At 45.7% G+C, this 11,115-nt stretch overlaps 1 protein-coding gene across 8 annotated transcripts in view; it reads right to left on the bottom strand.

Moving 5' to 3' along the window:
- The window catches only part of LOC106748200 (IQ motif and SEC7 domain-containing protein 1), a 53,818-nt gene that overhangs the window by 16,980 nt on the left and 25,723 nt on the right, over positions 1-11,115 (bottom strand). Inside the window, exons 1-2 of one of the 8 annotated variants that reach the window (XM_014626499.1) lie at positions 9,915-10,214; positions 9,596-9,826 (exon numbers count right to left, since the gene is read on the bottom strand). The exons of 5 other annotated variants lie outside the window; for them this stretch is intronic. The gene's annotated coding sequence lies outside the window, so the exon portion shown is untranslated. Of the gene's footprint in view, positions 1-9,595; positions 10,215-11,115 lie in introns of those variants that run through there. 2 more of the 8 variants (XM_014626498.1, XM_014626501.1) reach the window with 2 other exon arrangements.

The following is an 11,115-nucleotide window of genomic DNA, read 5'->3' as shown; positions in this document are numbered from 1 at the left end:
TCCGTGTATCGATACGAAAATACCCGGTATTGAGAGAAAAAAATATCGATATCAGTAATTATATCAGTAGTGTCACACACATCCCTGACCGCGACACACGAGCTTGTTGAATTACCACTGACACACGCGCGTTCGCCATCATATTTAATAATAGAGCGACACACATCGGGAGGGCGAGATACCTCGGAAATAGAAAAGGCACTTGAAATATGGGATCTAATATCGTTTCCGTGAAATCGCGCTTGTGAGAACGGAATTTACGAACAATCGTCGCGCCGTCGATAATCATGAATCATACGACTTCGCACGGCACGAGGAACAATTTCCAAAATCGGCGCCGGAATGCAGCTGAATCGGCACTTGGGACCGAAATTAACGCGCAATTAGTTTACGGTCGGCGGGCGGTAACGCGCGCGCATAATCGGCGGATACCGTTTGCTCGTCTTCGGGCCGCGTCGTATCGGGGACGCACGTACGAAAAAGTCAAAGACGGCGAATAATAATGAGCGCAGAGATCCTTCGCGGCCGCCCGTCAAGCGTCCTCTTAATGGAAATGTTCTGCCGAAACTTCGCGCACGTTGTACAACTCGTTAGCGCGATCCGCATTGTTTTCTCCGACGAAAATTCGTCCCATCCCGTCACGCCACGTCTCGTCCAAGTTTGCCGGCGAAACTCGCTTTAAAGGAGCGCGCGTTATTAAATCAATCCCCGAAAGACAAACGCGCGAGAGGGACGTTGGACGCATTTATTCATCTCGTCCGGGGAAGCTTAAACGCGAGAGAGTCCACCCATCGGATTAACTCGCGAATCCGCCTGGCGCTCAGGTGCCACGTCCCGCCGTCGAGAGAGATCGATGACACGAGAACTGCACTTTTCACGTACGACACACGATTTTAATCACACAATCAAGACAAAAGCACCGCCGCCACGACGGACGTACGTACAATAGCCGCTCATTTTCCACGCGTGTGGGCGGCGGTTCCTCGAATCGTCGGCGCGAGAAATAAAAGACACTTCATAAAAAAAAAAGAGAGAAAAAAAGAAAAAGGGAGAGAGAATACCTTGACGGACCGACGCACACGTTGATTCGCGATCGTCAACTACGCCCGTTCTGTTTGCCGTTAGCTTCGATACCATAATGGAACTGTCAAAGTCGAATGAAAGGTGGGGCGGCGCGGCCCTCCCACCGGCGATTTCAACGGCGCGCATACACATTGTTACGCTCGTCCCGATGCCGCCGCCGCCGCCGTTCGGAAATACAGGTCAATTCACGCCGGCCGTGCGATCGTCGTGCAGCCCCATGCGTGTACGTATTTCTGAATCTACGTTAAAACTTACGCAGCACGAGGTCGTTGCACCCGCGACGACGGATCCCACTTAACGCGCGAAAGAAGCCGGATCGATTTACAGCGGCGCCCGAACGATTCTCAATCAACGATCTTAGTCACGCGGCCGATCCGCGGCTGATCCCCGTAATCGGCTTAAGCTCCATGAGCCGGAAAATTCGACGTTTACCCAGGATTCGCGCAAAATTCCGCATGCACGATGCTGTGTGATACCGCACGGAAGAAAAATCAGTCTTAAATCGATATTCTTACACATATATAAGAATATTCAATGATCAAAGGATTTCTAGTTTTCGTTTCGATTGAATTTGTCGATCACCAGTGTCGTTTTGTTTTTTACGTATATTGTTTTACTCCCACGTATAATCCGCGGTGATTTTTAACACGCTATTTCTCGCTTCTGACGTCATCTAGCGAGGACAGTCATAGCAAGGACACAGGAGCCTTAACGCATCCTTTTTAAGATTTTTAGATGACAAATCGTCGAAAGTCTAGTGCAGAAGGGTAAAGGAATCTTTATATCATGGTAAGATTATTATGCATGGATCTATAAAACTCTTAAAAGCAGCTTGCAAGAAAAACATTTTTCCGATTTTTATATTTCCTCTAATATTTAAGTGCCGATGCCAATATATCGACGTTTTTATTTTGATATTGGTATCACTAATAACATCGACATTCCCGATTAGATCCGTCTCAATATTAATACCGATACTTTCACAACATCTCTACTCACGCGTCGCGGAGACTCAGAGGACGCCTCTGTAAAAAAAAAAAAAAAAAAAGCGTCTGAAGAACGTTCGAACGAATCGGAACGTCTCACGTGCCTTCTTTAAGATTTTGTCGCGCTCCAATTGTACTCTGCTCGACGAGATAATATGGAAATAAAAGTAAAAGAGAGCGCGAAAGGGAGAGAGAGAGAGAGAGAGAGGGAGGGGGGATGAGTGCATATAAAACATTGCGGAATAAAATGTGGAATGTCCGTTCGCGTTTTACTCGACGCGATATTAATTGGGAAACTTTGCGTATTTATACCTTCGACACGGATAGATATATCCCGCTTTGAATCGAGGCACCGCCGCCGGCTGAACCGTAAATAGAAAAATAATAGCGCGCCAGGGCAAACGGGCATATCTGCACCGCCTATATGTACTTTCACGTATGTTAATGTCGCGCGATAGGGATTTCGCGTCAATAGCGGCGACAGTTTCAACGAGTGCGCGCGTTCCAGTTTTAATTTTGCACACAGCCTCGCGCGCGCACATACGGGCTGTTGTTTTATTCCCTTTCTCTCTCTCTCTCTCTCTCGTTGAAAAATACAGCCTGTGTAACGTCCAGATAGGGGAATATTCACAGCAGCAGTAGCGGCGGCGCGCGAACGTATTTCTTTTCAAGGACCCTCCATCGGGACAACAGCTCGAGAGATTCCGCATGTACCCGCGCTGGGAACAACGTCGAATGATGCGCGAGAACATTTACATCGCGATTAAAAATATCGCCTCACTAACTGCACCGAGCAGCGCGAACTGTCAAACTCGGCCGCGTGGGAGCGATTAAAATTCTGCGGGCGGGACGCGCGTCGCATTTTCACTCCGTGTCCGCGATTTCGGGGACGGATTACGGCCTTTTTTCCTTTCTCGAAGGCAAATCGTCTCGACAAAACCACCACCGTCGTTCAACGGTCGGTCGATTTTTGCGTAACAATCCGTCACTCCCGGCGGTCGAATTACTAGCTCGCGAGACACCGACTTCACACGCCGCTCCGATTTCGTCTTCTCCTATCCGTTCTACCGCTTATTCCTCGGCAGCATCGTGCTGCGATCGTCGCTGCAGCGTGGGGCAGTACGTACGTGAGCGGACCGAGATCCTCAATTTGCCTGTGGCAAAAGTAAAAGTTAGCCGATCGGGAGAAAGCTCCCGTCGACGTAGACCTCTCGCGCGCCTAGACTCGCGGGCGACTGGCTTAGGTGCGCGAATCCGACGGTGGCAAAGGTTAAAAGTGATCTGCCGGCCGGGGAGCAAGTCGGCGGAAAAGAAGCGAGCGACGAGAGCGCGCGAAAGCGACAAAAAGGACGTCGCAGACTTTTTGCGAGGATCGCCGAGTTTCAAAAGTGGCACTCGTTAAAAACACCGGGTTACTAGGCGAAATGTACGGTTTTGCGGGCGCGTATTTGCTTAATTCCCAAGCTGGTCGTAGCGTCGGCGTTCAAGTTCACTTCGGCCGAACGTCACACTCTAATAAGAAGTTCACGTCGGCATACTATCGGGTACACACGTAGGATAATAAGTCGCGCGCACGCGAGTCATGAAAGCGCCCGCGACTCCTCTTTCTCGCATTCCTCTTATTATCTCCGCTTTTCTCGGTCTCTAATGACACGGTGATGGCAACCCCCCCTCTCCCCCCGCCCCTTTCCTGCCCGACCGATGTGCAATGAATAGTGAGAGACCCAATACCCGATATGTACATGGAAGCCACGAGCGGATTTCTATCTGACGTACAATGTGAAATTTGCTCGATGTAGGTGAACAAAACAGTTCCACCTGCTCGTGTACGAAAATATTCCGTATTTCCTCCGGTTTGAAAATTCTCGTTTGAATGCATCAATCTGCAACTCTCAAGTCTCGAGAGTTATCGGTAAAATGCATATATTTTTATCGGAAATTGCTTATATGTATACATGTAACGTGTATGTATATATATGAATGTATATATTACATATAATATTGCACACATAGAGAAAAAGGGTCTTCTTTAGATTTAGTATACATGTTTCTTTAAGTAGGTTTTATTTAATATGAACGACATAATTTAACGTCAAATATCAATTTGTTTAAATGAAAATGTTGTTTCTCTAACCATGTTCTAATTTATTATTTCATTAAAAACAAACGAATAAACATCGAGCGCCGTTTGGTGTATTAATTTTTAGTCCGGTTAAATAAAATCATCGTTCTCGTAAAGTCTCCGATATATGTCACTTTTTTCATAACAGTATTTCGCCACAATCCAGATTTTTTCACTTTGTTCTACCGTATCAGGCAAATTTCACACGCCGTGTGGCGTGTCAACCAACGAGAGTTTCTCTCTTTCTCTCTTTCGAAATTTTCATGCGCGCTCGTCGGGAAAGCTTCTCTTCTGGCTGTATTTGCACGCGAATACGTAGTCGGCGGATTTTATTTTCCCGCACACGCGACGTTCTTGCTCGACTAAACGCGCGCGAAAATGTCCGGCTCCGGATAACGGTCCGTAAAACGTAGGAAATGCACCTGTATGCTTTATATATATGTGGTAAATATATATTCAGCGGTATCTCGTCGTAGGGATAAATTTATCTTTGCAATCCAAGAAAACGTATATAGATCGGATTGCCAGGAGAAAATGTGCCAAGATGTTCGAGTGGATAATAAAATAGATACGGGCTATCGATTTCTGAGACGAGCTTTTCACGCTGTCGGAGCGTGATAAAAATGGCACTACGAGTTGCGATAAAAATATTTTCGATTTTCGAAGCTCGCCACAGTATCGTTCAGCATGCAACCTGGTCACGTAAATTTTCAAATATGTTTATCGGAGCGCGCGATGTTTCTTCGCGAGTGTATCACTTCTATTCTTCGATCACCCGAACGTATGATTTGTCCGCCTTGCTCCCTCTCTCTCTCTCTTTTATACACACACACACACACACACACGTACACACACCTTTCGTATTTAAAATAAAACTAAAAGGGTACGCCTATATTTAGGCTCGGTAAGAAGCGAGATGGAGGAAACGAACGGACGACCTGTAATCGAGAGTCGAGAGGGTGACTCCATTTAAAATCCGAATATAACTTGCGCTTCTCCCGATCTGTGAGAAGTCTCTTCTCTCTTTCGAACACACTTGGAGCGAAGTCGCTCGCGTAGGACGGCGTGACCGAAAGCTCGGATTATCCGATATCATTGTTCCGAGTTTCGTTCTCACGCGAAAAAGGCGGAGGATGGCGTCATTCGCGCTCCCACACATACACCCCCACACATGTACACACATGTGCGCTCGCGTGCGCTCCCTGGGCAACTAGATATCGCGAGTTGTTAACGGTACCGGTAATACTATTCGTACTACTCGCTTGTGCCCCACGTGCTCGATGCGTGTGTACAAGACGCTGCTAACATAGTTATCGCGTTCATACGGTCGCTGAGGCTAACAGTTCCCTACAGTCGATACACTTCTATATATATATATATATATATATATATATGTATGTATATATAATACGTATTACGTCTGAACGTATATCCGGGGAGTTTTAAACCGATATCATTTTTAGACGCGCGTATCTCGGTAACACGGTATTAGCAATCCGCTACAGTACCCACCGGACGGCTTTACCGGAGGAAAGGAAGGTCAGCTCGCGTCACAGATGCATAATTCTTCGTTTACGATCACCGTCCGAGAGGGTACGATCGTAAAGAATGCTCAGAGGTGTCGTTGAACAGATATATCTTGGAATGGAACGAAAGGCACGAAGGAAACTTACGGTAACTCGAAATCGAAAATACGATCGAAAGAAATAAAGAAGAAGAGGTTCGACGTGAGAATGCTCAGCATTATTGGGTTTACCAAGTGTCGCGAAATAATGGAAACTTGTATCGATATGTTTGAACGCGTCGTTCTGCATAGTCATCGAGGGAATATTTCGGCGTTGCGTTATTAAGAATGTATTGTCCGATGAAAGAATTATGAAAATATTATTGAATAATTGATCTACATTGCATTTAAAAGTAACATTAAACGTTTCATGTTACTTGTTTATCATTAAGGGAACGCCAAAGTCGATGCCGAATTTGATAAGCGTTAATAACGTAGAGACGATCCTCGAAATGTTATGTTACATAAACACTGACACGATCACGCAACTCTTTTTATATTTCTCGGACATATAAATCTTATGTAAAGATAAATGCGATATCAATATGAATGCGATGAATGTGGACTATTCTGTTTTATCACACTGTATCGGATAAATATTTACGCTAACCGACAGCTAGAGACGTTATTTTGAAATTTTCAATCATTTTCGTCATATATTGAGCAATGCCCGATACACATTCGCTCGTACATTCACTGTGTAAAAGCATGTATAATTCCGTGGAACTAACAAGAACCTTAAGAGGACGCCATACTTGAAAACTGTCGGCAAAATATTGACTTCTTTCCGCAAAATATACATAGTATCGGCTGCATAGAATTATAAGCGCTTTTACAGTGAAAATCGCGCGATAATAAATCGGAGCACTGTACGATATATGACAAAATTAAAAATTTGAAAACTGACATCTAGCTGAAATATTTACTTGATACAAAATTCCTGATGCTTGTACATACGAATGTGTCAATGCTTCAATCAGGTAAATTTCAAAGAATACTTTTATACCGATTAAATTTAGCCGTCTAAAAAGATACGAAAAATTTTTATATATCTTGGTCAGATTTTTCATCGGATACGTTAAAACGGAGCAGAGCAGATTCGTCGCGTTCATATTAATATCGTTTTTACATAAGATCCATATATATACAAGTATAAAAAGAAGCGTGATCGTCAGTGTTTACGTAATGTAACGTAACATAACATTTTGAGGATCAGCTGTACGTTATCGAGTTATCGAGCTTATCAAGTTCGTCATCGACTTCGTCGCATTCCCTCGATACCGTTCAATACAGAAACAATTACGTATTCGTTATACTAAGTCTCCTTCGCATAGGTATTTTGCATATTCTGAAAAGCGCAACTCATTCTCGGTGATTAGCTCAGACTAGATAGAGGAGCTCGGCGATATTAAAGAACGAGCACGCTTTCGTGCAAAAAGGGGCGGTAAAAGCGAAGTTAATTAAGCCCGAGCAGCAAGTCTTGAATAAAGCAAATTTCATCTGCAGAATTTCACACCGTACTCCGACGCGTTACGTGTGCGCGAATCATTTCCCAAATTGCGTTGTTTCGTGCCAGCACAATATGCCGTGAAACAGTGCGCGCGTCGAATGAAAAATTTCCTACGACGTATCGTCCCCATCGTGGCGGATTCCGGAACACATTATCACAGTCGTGTATCTCTCTAAAAGTATTTCCTCGACGCATTGCTATTCAGCAATCGGCATGCTTATCTAGCGACACCGCGGCACTTTTCCATTAAACGCGCAACAACGGCTCGTCAGTGTCCATTGCCGCGAATGTACGCCACGATGTGCTTGCGATTGATTTAAACGACGAACGGGGCGAGCGAAGAGGAGCCATTTCACGCAGGCATGTGCACGCGTGCGTGTACATGCGCACGCACGCACGCACATTCGGCACTGCCTAAATTGCTGTCGACGCCGAAACGGAGCGTGCGACGAAGTCGCCGACAGGCGGCTCCTCCTCCCCCTCGTTGTGACGCACACGGCGCGAATTTAATACATGTCATTACGGTAGCGTTATTGGCAGTTCGTATATAATGTGACCTAGGCGAGGCGACGACAACAACATTGTCGGAGACGACAGCTTCGTTTTCGCCGACGCTTTCGTTTCATCCGCGCGCTGCCGTGGACACGCCGTGATATTTTTCAAAGCCGGACAAACGCGGCCAACGAGGACTCTCGGGGAGAATTCACACCTTTCGAGAATAAACGGCGGGATATTTATTTAAATCAACGGGGCGAGAGAGTCATTTGTCGCGGCCGACGAATATATTGGAACAACTGTTCGATTATAATTCGTAAATATTCATTCGCGCGGCGAACACGGTCGAGCAAATTCTCGCGGGATTGTTACTTGGGCGGTTTTCACTTTTGCTGGATTTTATTTGACGGTTCGATCGGAAAGTACTTTCTCCGCTGGGATACACCTCGCGCTTTGCCGATTATTGTTGTTGGCGGCGTATCATTACATATCCCGTGTTTGTGGTCGATGCAAGAGAATCCAAGTGAGATTCTCCATTCGATGCTTGTGCAGCTTATCTTCTTGCTGCTATTTCTTTCTAACGGTTGCGCTTAATCATCCGATTCGGAATTGAATTTGTATCTTTACAAGGAAAGAACTAAAAACTAATTAATTTTTTATTTATCCGTGTAAGATCGCATTATATTTTTACTTAGAATATACTTTTTGTAAGTTTCTCTTGTATTCAGGATTTATAGGTGTATTCTCGATGAAAATTTTATTCGTGTAAAACTAAGGAATTTTTTTTCCACGAATTACTCCTATCGGCAGCATTACTTCGCAGTATTAGTATATTATTGTGTTGTTTACATGTTGTTCTTCTGATAATTACCGTCCGCTTATTGTAACGTTAATTTTTGCTTACATAAATCAAGTGTTTTTTTTAACTTATCGATTAGAGACAAGACTTACTTGAGCTTCGTTTCTCAATAATTAAATTAATAACATTTGTTCTTTATTAGATTATTGTAAGTGGATGCGTACGAAATACTAAAATATTTTTAGAAAGGAGTGAATAAAGATATATCTGAATGGAGAGCGTAAATTTTAATCTTTTACCATCAAGTCTAATAATTCATGTTTATATTTCGAACTTTCGAGATATCTTGCTGCCGGAATAGATTAAAATTACCCTTACAATGAGCTCATCACGACTCGCGATTACTCATTTAATTACAGAAGTCAAGATAAACTTCTAACGTTCTCCTGGAAGCAGTTATTTTCAGTCGAACTCTCTCGCGCGGACATCCCACTTGAGCCACTTCGCGCTCCTATATTTTTCCCTCCTCGCCATTTAATATTCTTATCGTTATTCGCGCGCGTTGCGTTATTACTTCTCGCTTAAAGACCGGAATTATCTCGAGTTAAGGCAGCGCAAAAATCCTTTTCTCTCTCTACGCGTTTACTGTTCTCACGGTATTCTTATCCGGCGTTCTTAATCGACAGGACGGTTTAACGTGACTCTTTTCTCCTTGCCGGTCGTCGCTGATACTGAGGCAGCGTGCGATTTTCAGAATGCAGTCGAGTGTAAATACCGTCGTGAAAGCCGCGGCGAGCGAGCGGCCGACCGACTGAGACGCACTCGCCGTGCTGCCCCACCGTGATTTTCCGCGGGTATAATGCGAGAGGAAGGAAGAGAGCAGAGCGCTTTAATAGACGCTTCGATCCTTTGATCTTTCCCTCGTCGATTCCGTGACCTCCTTTAATAAAACACCGAGATCGCCCATTTATTTCGGCAGTTCGCGCTAAGCGACCGGCCGCCTGAGTAAAAAAGGTGCACACTCAGCTTTGCCCACCTTCGAAATGTTTTCCCCCTCACCGGCCGTCACAATCGCGCACACACGCGGCACTCGCGGTTAAAAAGGCCGTCGGTATTACCGGGATGATTCAGCGCGCGCGCTTTTTAAGGCGCATCGATACACGCTTAACTAAGTACCGATAAGGTGCGCGAGTCATGCGCGCACGTCGTGTATTTCGCTTATTCCGCCGACGTCACATATCCCGTAAAGTGAGTTCCGCCTGGTTAGCTGTAAAGATAGCGAGACATCGTGTACCATCCGTGCACATATCCGCTCGAGTGTGCGTTACTCCACTTCGGCAAGCCGCGTAACACACCTTCGAGGAGCGCGCTCTCTCCACTCGGATATCGGGGTAAAAGATGTGCCCTTAACCGTGTAGCCGACGCGCGCAAGTTACCGTGCGTTATCACGCATCTTTCGCGCGGTTATCGAGAGACAGGCACGCACGCGGGTACACACGGCCGACCGCACCCTCGAAGGGCTCGAGCACCGCGGATTTGACAGGTCACCGCGTGCACCGGAGCCTGTCTGTGCGAATGCGCGCGACGTCGAGGAACGGTGAAACGCTCGCCGAGAGAGCCGTAAGGCACGCGTGCGCGCGTACTCCTATCGCGGTCCTTCGCGGTTTCAGCTTGACTGGCGATGCGAGCGGGCGAGCGAGCGAGCGAGCCGGTCGACGGTGGGCTGGATGTTCACGTCGAAACCGTCGACTGGCTATCCATACCCCACCTCATCGCCGCCGATAGACGCAACGTGACGTGACGACGAGAACAACGACGTGTGCGGGTTGCCGCTTCTCGTAGAGCTGCGACTAGAACGGAGGCACGTAATCCACGTTCGATCTACTTGACAGCCGAACACTCGCCAGGACACGGACTGTGTCGTGACAGTGAGAGAATGTGGCGACGTAACATTTAATGTAAGGAATGAAACGGAAATAACTGAGGATTCCGCTTCATTTCCCGGAATGGTGCCGTAGGTGTTGCTCTCCGCGAACGAGAACTGAACTGTCGCACGTCTTCTTTTTATAGTGAGGAATTTTGCGATAAAAATTTCGCGTCACGTAAACGGTTCACTGAAATTTTCGGTTGCTTTCATACGGGGAATGTGTTAAAAAGTATACGAATGTAATGTTAAATTGATACACTCATCTTCTCAACAAATCATCGTCTCACAAATGTTACAGTGACACGAAATTTCGGTGGACCGTTTTAACATAAAGTTACCGTGTTGGTTGCATTCCGGAACATTATCTTTTTTGAAGGAAGGTTTTACTCGGTGGCCTCCGAGTGATAGAGAAGGACCAATCGGAAATGCTCGTCAGATTTTGGGATAGCCACTCAAAAAGTAACATTATTTTCGAAAAGAACATTTCATGTTGCTTGTAAAGAATGTAGCTTTATAGCTACAATGAAGAGATTAGCTTCAGAGAAGAGAATGAGAAATTCGACCTATCAAGGATGTCCGTGAGATATGTAGTCCGTAAGATTCTTACGATCTGGACAATCACGGTATTT

The sequence above is a fragment of the Dinoponera quadriceps genome, unplaced genomic scaffold (assembly GCF_001313825.1).
Source record: "Dinoponera quadriceps isolate SergipeBrazil2010 unplaced genomic scaffold, ASM131382v1 scaffold2600, whole genome shotgun sequence".
NCBI lineage: Eukaryota > Metazoa > Arthropoda > Insecta > Hymenoptera > Formicidae > Dinoponera > Dinoponera quadriceps.
Note: the sequence above shows the minus strand (reverse complement) of the source record. Positions and strands in the feature narration are given on the sequence as shown.